General features: G+C 44.1%; 1 long non-coding RNA gene across 1 annotated transcript; it reads left to right on the top strand.

The window, feature by feature from the left end:
* Positions 1-5,782: 5,782 nt before the first annotated feature.
* On the top strand, positions 5,783-12,520 carry LOC139078927 (uncharacterized). Its single transcript, XR_011532118.1, has 3 exons — positions 5,783-6,193; positions 8,249-8,381; positions 11,304-12,520. It is a non-coding gene; the product is annotated as an uncharacterized lncRNA (long non-coding RNA).
* The last annotated feature ends 1,242 nt before the right edge of the window (positions 12,521-13,762 follow it).

Raw genomic sequence — 13,762 nt, 5'->3', positions numbered from 1 at the left:
TTCTTCTTTAGCTTGTTGATATAAAGGATGACATTAATTCATTTTTGAATGTTGAACCAGCCTTACATACCTGGGATAGATCTCACTTGGTCTTGGTATATAACTCTTTTTATACAGTGTTGGATTTGATTCTCTAATATTTGTTGAGAATTTTTGATCTATGTTTATGAGAAATACTGGTTTGTAGTTTTCTGTTCTCATAATGTCTTTGTCTGGTTGTGGTGTTAGGGTAATGTCAGCCTCACAGAATGAGGTGGTAAGTATTCTCTCTGCTTCTATCCTCTGAAGGAGATTGTAGAGAATTGATATAATTTCTTCCTTAAATATTTGGTAGAATTCACCAGCGAAGCCATCTGGTTAAATAAATCCCTCAGGACATAGAGCAAAAAAGCAGCGAGGTGAATTATGAGGAGAATGAAGAAATATGGAGAAGCAATATAAAAGGGCCTAAATCACACAGTGTGATTTTCAGAAGGTCAGGAATTTATCCAAGAAAAAAAATAACAGAGGAAATTTTTCCAGAGCTGAAGACAAATAAGCTTATGAATGGAGGCAACTACAAAGTACCCAGCACAATTAATATAAAAAAAGACACACAAATGTATCCTTGTGAAATGTCTTTAGTCAAGGCTGAAGACAAAATACTTCATGCTTGGAGTGATGTGTGACCAAGACAAGTTAGCCTTGCTGAAGTGAAAATCAGGTGGGTAGCAGACTTTTCCTTTGGGACAAGAGAGAAATATCTTCAGAGTTCTGATGGAAATTGGTTTGAACAATCCCATACCCAGCAAATGGGAGAGTAACCAAATGGGAGAGTAACATGGTGAAAATAAAGTCCTTATCTGAATACACGGTGCTTCTTGAAATAATGATTTGAAAATTTATTCCAGGAGGATAAAGAAAAGAGAAAGACAAGCAATTCAAATGGCAGTTGACCAAATCCAGCTGCTCAATACAAGTAAAACTGGAAAATATAAAAACAAACCAAAAAGACTCCTGAAATAAACAAAACAAAAACCCCCCAGCAAAATGATATTGTAAACTAGGCTTCAAAAGTTAGCAACCCAAATTATGTTAGCAAGTCAGAAGGCTCTGGAAAGAATAGCTCCAAAAAGAAAATAAATTTCCTCTAAAGTGCTACAGATTCTTGATTATTATCTTAGTGAGAAAGCAAATGCTAATCATAATAGATCATCAAAATTCAGTGTCCTGCTTCCTCTGTTCCCTCCCTCCTCCTCCCAGCTTGGGTATGTATATTTCTTTTTCTATTGGCACAGGTTAAATGAGATAGAGTTTCTTCACTTTTTCTAGGAGTCCCAAAATAATTTAAAGCGGAAGCTCTATGAAGGCAGGGATATTTTTACTATTTTGTTCATCAATCTATCCCTAGCACTTAGAACAGTGCTGGCACAGAGGAGATAATCAGTAATTTGTTTTTAATAGAATGAAATTGATCGCATAATGAATAATATTCATTTAATTAAAACACTATAAATTCTGGTTATTTTAGACTTAATAAACAATCAAAATGCAGAAAAAATAGTTATATAAGAAAGAATAAATTCCATAAATGCTGACAATGTAAATTGACACTGTGATAAACTGAAGCTGTGACATTGGGGATGGCCATGAGGGGAGGGGGAAAGAAAGGTAAATCCCTCATTGTCTTAGAGGCAAGTCAAGAGATATTGACTAATGGCTGGGTCAAGAAATGGAAGCTTGAATATATTGTGTAAAGCTACAGAAGTATCTAACAGAATAATAAAGAATGAAATATATCTGGCAGTGGTTGTTGAAGGAAAGTATTAATGAGCCAAGTTCCTTATCTTTCATAGAGGGTGCCCACAGATATACTTTGAAGTTGATACATCAAAACTAAACGGATAATAAATTGTTGTTGTAGAGGTTGGCCTCAGAAGGGTTAAAAAGGGAAAAAAATTTTAAGCCATTATCTCTAGGGAATGCCATAGAGAAAGACCTTTACTTTAAAAAAAACACTACTCTCCAGTACCAACTGAATTTTTATTGCCATGTGCCCATACTTTAAAAGTGATATTTTTAATTTAAAAATAGTTTCTAGAAGAGAGAATAATTTTTAGGACAGAAAAAAGGATCCAACAGTTTGCAATTACATACTGTCTACCAGCAAGGACCGTCAAACATTTTGCAAACATTATCTGATGGTGAGTGTCAGAATCTACAGTTGCCAGATGGAGAAATTCAGACAAAGATGGAAGTGACTTGCCCATTTTCAGTGCATCTGCAACCAAGCCAGTGATAAAACCCAGGCTTCCTGGATTCTGAGTCCAAAGACAGATTTGGATTGATTTCTTCTTGGAAAAACCACCACATATTGGTATGACGACAGTTAAGGAAGAAGTCCAAACTAATAGATGGCACACTCTGTGTTTAGGGCTTGGAAAATGCCTGTATTTTTCCATCTAATAATCTGGTGCCAAAATGCACATTGCCTGTCAGGAAAAAGGCCAGTGCTTCTCTGAAGCACCTGATGGAAATATATATCATTTCAAGAAGTTGTGCCTGCAAAGGATAAAAAATGACAAATACTGTAATAACCACAATTAATTTTTAAGTCTCACTGTATATATAAAGATTTCTGCCATTTTGTGGCCACTTAGGAAACTATAGATGGTTAATTAGCTTGAAAAATAATTCTGATTATTCTGCCATATGCCTCTATTATTAATTCAGACTACTAGCACAGGTGGAAAGGAGAAAAAATATTTGACTGATCTGGCATCGTTTTACTCATTGGCTTCACTTTTAGTATGAATTTTTTAATATTTATGTTTTTGCCTGGCTTCCATCTTTGTTAAAACTCTGGCGGGGAGCGAAGGAGAGTCATTAAATGGTTTTAGTAGATTCCTTTTATTTTGTCAGTACAGCTTCCTTCCTCTTCCATCCTACCGCTAAAACCACATGCAAATACTTCTGAAAACAGGTCTCCACCAGATGATCCTGGCCCAATGGCCAAAGTGCACCCTGCATCAAAGCTGCTGAAGAACGTCCAGGAGAATTTGGAAGAGGGAACTGTGAGAGTCCAGACTTGGTCTGGCTGGTTCCTTGAGAAAACGAGATGTGTGGACTGAGAAACAGAGGAAGGAAGACGAAAGTAAATAAACAGAGAGGAGCAGAGGTGAGAGATGAATATGTTGACCACGAATCAATCACTTTTAATTGCGGTAGAATGCATATAACACAAAATTCACCATTTTAACCCTTTTTGAATGTACTGTTCAGTGGCGTTAACTATATTCACATTGTTGTACAATGGTCACCACCATCCATCTCCAGAACTTTATCATTTTCTCAAACTGAAACTCTGTGCCCATTAAACAATAATTCTCCATTTCCCCAGACTTCTAGCCCCTGGTAACTACTCTTCTTTCTTTCTTTCTTTTTTTTTTTTTTGAGGAAGATTAGCCCTGAGCTAACTGCTGCCAGTCCTCCTCTTTTTGCTGAGGAAGACTGGCCCTGAGCTAACATCATGCCCATCTTCCTCTACTTTATATGTGGAACGCCTACCACAGCATGGCGTGCCAAGTGGTGCCATGTCCGCACCCAGGATCCGAACCAGTGAACCCCAGGCCCCCGAGAAGTGGAATGTGCGAACTTACCCCTGCGCCACCAGGCTGGCCCCTACTCTTCTACTTTCTTTCTCTGTGAATCTAACTATTCTGAGAATTAATTATTCTTGCCAAGGTGCTGTTGAGAGTTGTGTCACACAGCAATTTATAGTCTCTCGGATCCAAATTCACCCTTCAATACACGCTCTGCAGTAACAGGTGGAACTTCTTGGAGTGTTTCTCCTTTACAAAGAGCATCTGTTAAGATTTCTCAGTAGAGGGTGCTGGAGGGACAATGGAGGAGGAAGGGTCCCCGTGCTGTTTCTGGCAGCTACACCACCAGCTGGTGGTGCTCTGACCCAGCCACAGGTCCAGAGCTCATTGTCCCTCGGTGACCTTGCAGACCCAGGTTAGCCTGGTGATCGCCTTCCTGTGGCCTTCTTGACATGAACACCGTATATTCCAGGCCTGCTGTCTGCAGCGGTGCCCCTACTGCCTCTGCATGCCCATGTGCCAGGCCACTGAGTTGCATCCTGCTTGCCCAGTGACTGCAGACCAGCTCTGGCCTGGGCAGATCAGCACATCTCTCTGCCATCCAGTGGTTGCGATCCCAGCCTTGGGAAGGGCTCTCCTTTTACATCTGTCCCTCCGTGGGTACTCTCCCTCAGCCTTAGGGTACCACATAGAGTTCTCTTATATCTTACAACCACTCTTTCATCAAAATTTAGAAAATATCTATATTAAACTTCTGCTAGTGAAGTCGCTGTGTGGTTTCTGCCCCTTGGTTTGCCCAGACTGACCTAAGAGTGGAAGGGGGCAGAATGACAGACAAACCAGGATAGTTCTGCACAAACGGGAATGTGTGGTCGCTTCCTCTAGACATGGGAGGGAAGGTCCTGACTGCATTTGAGGCTCTGGCTCTAGTTTATTTCTGAACTCCACCATCTACCTGCCCATAGGTTTGGAGACAAACCTGTTTCTTTAACATAAATTCTAGCTCTTGTCTCTGAAAGAGCTCAAGTGTGTTTCTGTTACTTGAAACCAAGAGAGTCATCACTAATAAATAAGCAATTTCACTGTCTCTCAAATATGGTTCAGAAAAAGGGATAGAGGGATAAAGAAGGACTATTCTAGAAGCAGAAAACAGGGAAGGAAGACTATTCTGAAGCTTACGTGAGCGCAAATTCCAGTTCTTTAAGAGTCTCAGCAGGGCTTGATGTTAACGTTAGGGCTCCAGGTTCTGTGATTCACCTCTTTCTGGTCTCTGCTTTTTGAAAGTGGGGTACTTCCACTCATAGCGTGCTGCTCTTGGCTCTGCCTTGGAGCAAGATAATTAAATTGGGCTCCAACCAATCAGAATAGATGCCGCAGCTATTGGCAGAGATGCTGGCAGTAAAAAATTGATCAGGCTGTACAGTATATTCCAGGTGGATGAAAACTCTGGATGTGTGAGAACCAGTCGAAACTAGTGGCTGCTCTGGCTGAAGTTGTGTCTTCTGGTCATAATTAATTGCAACTGAAGTTACTGAAAAAAACTGTCAAGCAGTTAGGGATTTTCAATATTTTCCCTGAAACCTACTCTTCCCATGGCCTTAATCATCTCAGTACATTGCAACACAGACTTTCTAGTTACTCTGGCCAATGCCTTGGAGTCAACCATTTCTCCTCATTTACTCTAATACCCTACATTTGCAGAGTGAGAAAATCCTGCCCATTTCACTTTCAAAATACATCCATTATCTGACTATTTTTCAGCACTTCTGTCACTCTTGTTTTCGTCCAAGCCACCATGCTTTTTGCCTGGATCACTGCAGTAGGCTCCTCACTGCTCTCCTTTCCCCCTTGAGTCTATTCTCATCCTGACAGCCAGAGTGATTCCATTAAAATAGAAGTCAGCTTGTGTTACTCTGCTCCTGGAAACCCTCCAGTGGCTTCTCATCTCAGAGTAAAAGCCAAAGGACTTCTACTGGGCTCCAAGGCCCTATGCCATCTAGATCCCTGTTAGCTCTCTGATCTTGTCTCCCACTAACTCAGTGTGATGGATTCAAGGCAAAAACTGGTCACAATTTTACACCCTTCGCTCTATGCACACCCTTTGTGATGTGACTTTAAGGCTCTCCCCATGAAGAAGTGGAGTTTGTTTCCACCCCTGGAAACTAGGCTGGTCTCATGAATTGCTTTGGCCAATAGAATGTGGCAGAAGCACTGTTGTTTCCATTCTAAACTCAGGCCACAAGAGATCTTGTGTGTGCTCTCTCTCTCTCCTTTGTCCCCTCTCTCCTCTCTTTCTCTTTCACCTCCCTTCTCTCCCCCTCTTTCTCTTTCCTCTCTGCCTTCTTTCTCTTTCTCCTTTCTCTCCTTCCCTCCTCCTTCCAGATCCCTGCTATGCCATGAGAACAAAACATCACCCTACTGGAGGATGCGAGACACATAGGCACGTGGAGCAGAGCCAAGTCAACCCAGTTGTCTTGTCCAAGCCCAAGACATGTGAGAACCCAGCCAAGATCAGCAAAACTGTGCTGACTCGCAGCTGACTGCACAGGCATGAGTGAGCCCTGACAAGCTTAGCTCATCTCAGCAGAACCACCCAGGTGGTCTTTAGATTCGTGAGTAAAACTAAATGTTTATTGTTGTATACCACTGAGGTTCTGAGGCTGCTTGTTACTCAGCATTATGGTGAGAAAGACAACTGATTCTTCCCATTGCCCGTTCTTCTCCAGCCATAATGGTCTTCTGAAAAATGCCAGTCACATCCCTCTCTTGGAGACTTTGCACTTGCTGTTCTCTCTGACTACAATACTCTTCCCTGACCCACCCCACCTCCAATAGCCTTATGTGCCTTAATCTCTAACCTCCTTCAGATCTTTTCTCGACTGTCACCTTCTTTGTGAGATCTTGTCTGGACATATATAACGCAATCTTCTTCTAGCACTTCCTATTACTCCTTTTCAGCTTTAACTTTCTCCTTAGCATTTGCTACTATCAAATATATTTTACATATTCCTTATGTTTCTTGCTTATTGTCTAACTCCCTGGCAAGTTTCTTGGGAGCAGGGATTTTTGCCTGCTTTATGTTTGATGTCTGCTTTTCCCAACATACTGTAAGCTCGGTGAGGACGTAAGCTCTTCATCAGGTCATTTAGCTAAGTTTGGCCCCAGAGCCCAATAAGCCCTTGGTAGGTGAGAGACTTGTGGTGTCAAATAGGAAACCCATGAGGAAAAGGACTCTTGCATAATGAGTCGAGTCTTCCAGGAAAGACTCAGCTCTGATGACATTTTCGTTCCTTTCTAAAACCGCAAAGGTCTATAAACCACTTCTCCCCTTGACCGTCACCAGCCCATTAGCAGAAGACAGAGAGAATATTTACATTCTAAGGGGGTTGTATTCAAGAAGGGCACCTCTTGTCATTCTTGCGTTGTCGTGATTTATGCAATCAGGCATTGCGTTAGACACGGCAATTAGGAACAGAAATGGACACAGGAAGCACAACAGAAGCGGTGTTGATTAACTCTACCAAGGCTATTAGTCTTCTATTGCTGTGAACAAATGACCACAAACCACGTGGGTTAAAACAACACGAATTTATTATCTTAGTTCCGTGGATCAAGGTTCTGAGCAGAGCTTCACTGGATCCCCGGTCAGGGTCCCACAAGGCCTTTATCAGGACCATGCTGCAGTTCCTGTCGGAGACTCAGGCTCCTCTTCCAGCTCATTCAGGTCTTTGGCAGAATTCAGTTCGTTGTGGCTGTAGGAACGAGTTCCCTGTTTTCTTGCCAGCTGTCAGCTGAGAATCACGCTCGGCTCCCAGAGGCCACTGGTGTTCCTTGCCCCAGGGTCCCTGTAGGCCGTTCACAATATGAATGTTTGCTTTCTTCCAGGCCAGCAGGAGCACACTTCTGACTTCTCCCCTGTGACCAGCAGAGAAATCGCTCTGCTTTTCATTGGCTCACCTGACCAGGTCAGGTCCACCCTGATAACCTCCCTTTTGCCATATAACATAACATAGCCACAGGAGTGATATCTCAGCACATTCAGAGGTGCCACTCCATTCATGGGATTATACTGGGTGTCACACTGGGGGACCCTGTCTACCACAGGCAGCTGGGACAGCTGACAGTAATCACATTGCCAGCACTGTGCTAAGTGCTTTTTAGCATTTAATCTTTAAAATAATCTATGAGGTAAATTCTGTTACTTTCCTTGTTTTCTAGATGAAGCCACTGAGGCTAAGGCCAGGTGACTTTGTCCAATTTCATACAATCAGTGAGAAGCGTAAACTAGATTTTGAACTCTGATCTTTCTGACTCCAGAACCCGTTCTTATCTACTTTACCTCATCAAAGCTGGTTCTCCTGTAACCAGCAGAATGGTGATTATCACTGTTTCATGCCTGTAAACACTGGTTTGGGGAGATCAAGTAACATCCTGAAGACCACCCAGTCAGTAAGTGATAGAGCAGCCTTCAATCTAATCTTCTCCTCTCAGACCACACTGTTGGCATCCCATGTAATTGGGGACACTCCCAAATTGCTTATCAGCTAGAAGAGAACTTAGAAATGAGCCCTCCCCCAGAGATGAGGGAAACCAGCGTGTCTTCAGGCTCTAAGGCTTGATCGAATGACATAACACATGTTATCAGTGCTTTTCCTTTTAACCTGTAGTGAGCGAAAGCAGAAGTGTTTGATTCCCATGCTGAGGAAAGCTATCTGAGCTGAGGGCGCCTGGAAGTTACTCCCTCAGAAATTTCAGGATGCTCAGCACCAGGAGAAGGTGCTCGCCACAAGATGGTAGAAGGTTAGTGATCATTCACTTCTCTTCCTCTGTGCATTGACACCTTTGAATGAAAGGCAGCCTGGGTGGAAGCAAATGATTATTCAGGGGTGAGGATGTGTTTCCCTGGGACTAATGTCGTTGTTTTCACTGCTTCTTGAAGGAGACAACAAAGCTTTGGCCCCGACCTGCTAAAAATCCAACTATCCATTGTAAATGTCATCATACCACCCCAACTTTGTGCTTTGACAAGGAGAGGCCAACTTCACCTGAGAGTGGTGTCCACCTCCTTTTCCTTGATGCTTCTCAATGCCAATAGTAAACTTGGTGCAGAAACAGCATTAAAAAGGCCTGATTGTCTGAGCCTCCCAGCCAGTAGCTGTGTTTCAGGCAAGAAACAGAGAGCAAAGTTATCAGAAAAATTTCATTTCTTTTGGAGTGCCCTGCCAGGTCAAGGTCTGGGTCATGACTGCATTCCTCTGTTGGCAGCCATGGCTCCCATTGGTCAGCTCGTTTCCCAGGGCTACAGCCCGCCCAGTGCCAGGAGCACCACTCCTTCAGGACTAGGGGTGGTAATAGCTGCCCACTGGTACTCATTCCTGGGTGCTGCACCCTCCCTTGATGGTTCTTGCTGCCCTGCCCACACCTCAGTAAATAGCTCCTTCATAAAAATATTCTTAATTAACCTTTAATTAATTAAAGTGTGCCATCCATAGCCTACCAAAAACCCTGGCTGATAATCACTTTAAACTCTTAATGGAATTATTGACTCAAGCAACAAGTATAAACTGGTGTTAAAAGCATTAGGCATGTGGCTGATGGAGCACCTGACGCTTGTATATTGCCAGAATAACACCACGCAGTTCACTTTCTGGTTACAAGGGGGAAGGATAAGATTGTCATTTGCCTTAATTGATTGGTCAACGCTGGGATCCCTAACGGTGGGTCAACTGGAACATACATGTCCTATGACGAAATGGAATACGAAGTTAAACAAGGTTTAACTTAAATTCATCATGCCATTGAATTCTACTTCCAGTTTATAAGAAATAAGTGGGTTACAGAAACGAGCTAAATGATACCACAAACAGTCAAATCCAAAAGATGGATATTCTATAGACAACTGGCCAAATCCATTTAACAAGCATGAGATCATGTCTATACTTGGCAAAATGGCTCAAGAAATATCCATGCAATGCCTGAATTGGTCCCTAATTGGACCAACCAGCTAGAAATGACATTTGGGGATGAATTGAGTAATCAAAAAGAACTGGGTATTAAATGAGATGTACTGACACATGGAAAGTTTCAGACCATTAACTTAAAAAAAAGGCAATTTACAAAACAGTATGTAACAATTTACAAAATAGTATTTTTCTCATTTTATAAAAAGATACACGTACATATATAAAATTCTGGAAGGATATACAATATTAACAGTGGTAATCTCTGGATGGTAGGCAGAGCATATTTTTATTTTCTTACTTTTGTTTGTCTGTACATGCGCTGCTTTGTATTGTAAGAGGTTTTCAACCTAAAAAGAAGCAAAGAAGGTTATCAGTATATAAATTGTAGCCAAAGCCGTGGGAGTAACTGAGATGCCTAGGGAAGGGACTATAAACAATAAGAAGAAGGCTGAGGCCACAGCCTTCAGAAACATCAAGTTTTCAGAGAAAAGACAGGGAAGGAAAGCTGGTCAGACTGAGGAGGAGCCATGGGAGAATAGAAGAGGCTGGAAGGCCAGGGGAGGAGAGTGGTTCCAGAAGGAGGGAATAGTCAGGTGTATCAAATGCTACAGAGGGCAAGCAGGCGCAGGATTAAAAGGCCACTGATGTTACACTCGGAAGTCAACAGAGACTTCTGCACGTGGAGGGGTAAGGAAGGAGAGACAGCTCTTGTAAGAAGCTGGTACCAGAGGGAAGGAGAGATACAGGACAGTAACTGGAGGAAAGAGCGGTGCCCAACTTTGCACAAGGAGGTGGGTGAGGAAGAGTTGCCATTCAGGTGTATTATAGGTAAATGAAACCCCTTTACCCAGAATACAGTGCAAGTGGCGCCCCCTGGAGGACACAAAAGGAAGGCTCTATGCAGCAGGCAGAGGAAAGAGCTGCTTGGAGAATTAAGTCATTTGCAGACTAACTGGAAAAGGCCAGTGGGAATGGAGAGTTTGAAAACCTAACAGGAGAAGGAAGGATCATTTATGGCACAGGATGCACAGGATGCAGAAGTTCACAGAGGAGGGAGCAAGGTGGAGAGCAGAGGAGGCCATGAGCCGTGTGGGAGACTGAGGCAGGCTTCCTCTGAATCAGAGGGAAAGAAGCCAGGACCGAAACCACGCAATTCTCACCTTCTGTTGAAGTCACCAAACTGGTGATGATTAGCAATTATAAATATACTTTGAAAGCAGGGTTTCTAAGTGGCGGTGTACTGGTTTTGGAGTTCTGCAAAGCCACATGAGCAGGCACTAGATCGTTATTATTAGGGCAGGGGGCTGCCGACGTGATGGGATTTGAGGGGTGGCCCAAGACCTGTCACCCCGGGAACATCTCCCAAGGACTGTTCATAATGGCAGGAGATGTGATGAAGTGAATAGACAGTGCAGGGTTCTGAGTCAGCAGATGAGTTTACAGTCTGTCCCTTCCGCCATGGACACTTTTTGAACTTCAGTGTGACTTGCTTTAATAAACACCAAATACCCACAGGGCAAAAAGGGCACTGTTCTCAGTACAGCTCATGACACTTCATTTCTTCAAGAATCTGTTTAGAGAAGAGGCTGGAATATTCTGGGCTGCAATGAGAAATATACAACAGTTCTCCATGTGCCTGGAACAGAGAACTGCCTCCCTAAAAAATGTCTGATAGAAGAAGAACTAAGATGCAATGTTTACTATGATCATTTCTTTTCTCTTTCTGTACTCTCTTCCCATCACCTCATCACCGAGCCAGAAAGCCCCAATGTCTTCTGGCCTCTTCTGCCCTACGGAGTCCTGCCTTGTTGCTGCTGACCACACAGCAAACTGTCCCGGGGTCAGCAGGTCTCAGCTGTGCAGGAAGCACTCCAAACCAGGGATTCGCAGAGACCACAGCCGTCTTCCAGGGGATTCAGCAGCTGCGCAGGGTCGAGACGCTCTGAGTGCATTAATCAAAGGTTATTGTTCTCACTGCTCTGCTTGCCGTGTCAGGTGGATCCGGGACAAGCTGTTGGTTGGAGGGTTTTCTCCTGTGTCTGTCTGTAGACACTCATCTTCCCAATTTATCCTGCAAGCAATACCTTGCAGGAGAGGAGCAGTCTCCCCCACTTGCCTCACAGCTTTAGGAACTCTGGAGCTTCGTACAAATGTGTACAAAGTGTAGAGACTCCAGCCAAGAGGTGAGAGTGGGAAGGAAAACTGTGATGGGAGGGAAGCTGGAAGGTGCTGGGCCATTAATTACTGCTCAGTGGGGAGGGGGCAGGAAACTATAACTCAGAGTGGAGCTCCAGAGCTAAAGCAAACAGGAAGGTTTTAATGAGAAAGTCCCTGAGAGGAAATGACTCAATGGTTTGGAAAGAGTGGGCTCCAGCAGGAATAGAGGCAACTAGAGGCTACTAGAGGTAACCCCCATCCATGAGGAGGGGAGGGAGCCGGCCAGAGGGGGACAACTGGGGAGGGGCAGGACTTTCTCTTTGGCGCCCAAGACATAGCAACCAGCCTCATCCTCCACTCAGGATTCCTCCCCACATTTTCCTGGAATAGGGGTTGGGGCGGGGATCCTCAGGGCGGGAGCAGCTGTTCCATCTGCTACAGGATTGGGAAAAGCATCTTGACTCTCAGCATGGTAGGGCAGGCTGAGACTGCATGGTCAAGAGTCTGCTTGGAGAAGGGGCTGGAATATTCTGGGATTGTGCTTGCAAAGAGGGAGACACAACGGTTCTCCCAGTGCCTGGAATAGAGAAGTCCCTCCCTTAAAAAAATGCTGATAATAGCACTAAGGCGGGATGATTACCACAATCGTGTTAGAGGCTTGGTGTGCCCATCATAGAGGGAATGCATTTTCTGTCTCAAACATCAGAGCATGCCATCTGACAAAAAAAATTTCCTTTCTGGTTTCTGAATTTGTGTACATGAAATACCTTAAAATGAATTCATGCTTAGTCATAAATAAAATGAATTTATTTAAAATTATAACATTGCATGATATTGGAAGTGTCCCGGAAAATCTGGGATGAAGGAACACTGTGCTTTGAACTGAAGCATATCTGAGAAGAGCTGAGGAACAAAACTCTTTACAAATCATGAATTTATTAGTTTGTTCATGAATCAGCCACTGAAGGGGGGAGGGGGAACAAGTTCCCTTCTGTAGGGTTGGGGTACGGGGGCAGTGGGGGAGAAGCTAAAGTCCCTCCAGTGTGTTCAAGTGAAAAGGACTTGGACACTGGGGCCAAGGACGTAGAATTGAGCCCTCGCTCTTCAACATCCTTGCTGAGTCTCAGGCAAATCTGGGTTCCCTGATCTGCACAGTGAGCACAGTACTGAGGCCACCAGGTTGCTGTGAGAATTCAAGATAATGTCCATTGGGCACCTAGTCCAGTATCTGGCGTGGATGGTGTGCACATAAACATCATTTCTGTTCCTCCCTCTGCCCCATCTCAGTGATGCATGGAAGGATGCTCCAGCTTTGGAAAGGGGCCCAGTCACTGAGAGCACCTTGCAATTTAGCAGACATTTGGGGACCACTTCAGAAGCACAGTGAGGCTCTGCCCCAAATCTCACAGGCAAGTGGGTGAGGAGAACCCCTGGCAAGTCAAGCGGCCTGCTGCCCAGTGCCATGTCCCCCCTCCCCGACCCCTACTCCCTGCCAGCAAATCAGTAATGGGCTGGGCTTTTCACTGGCTGGAAAACAGCACAGAAAGGAAGCTGAAGACAGTCTGGGAGGAAAGAAAGTTTCCTGTTGAACGAGGGGTGAGCAAGAGCCTGGTAATTTTGGAAGAGCGAAAAAATAAGGGCTGTAAAAAGGGGGAATGCAAACACGAATGGACTGTGGAGTCCCCACTGCATTTTGTCTGACCAAGGAGCAGCCTCGGCAGAAAGAATGTGGGAACCTCAATCACGCTACAGACGATCACGAGGAACTTCGCAGCCTTGGTTGATCCAAGGCAGCAACTTCAGTGACTTAAAAGGGCATTTTAAAAGCCACTCACTAAGGCCCTCCTTCAAGGGGAATGGGGGAAGACTTGTCATTTTCACCTAAACCCAGCTTTCAAGGCTGTCACTTCTGCTATGTACCCTGGCTTTTTCTAAAAAGGTCTCTGTCATTTACGTTTCGTCATTTACACCACTTGCTTCAGTGACTCTGAACTTGGCATGCGGCTCCATGGTTGTGCTGCTCTCTGAATCACATGCTTTTGCTTACATTAAGTAGTGGGG

Source organism: Equus przewalskii, chromosome 23 (genome assembly GCF_037783145.1).
Source record: "Equus przewalskii isolate Varuska chromosome 23, EquPr2, whole genome shotgun sequence".
Lineage (NCBI taxonomy): Eukaryota > Metazoa > Chordata > Mammalia > Perissodactyla > Equidae > Equus > Equus przewalskii.
This window is presented reverse-complemented; position numbering and strand designations above follow the sequence as displayed.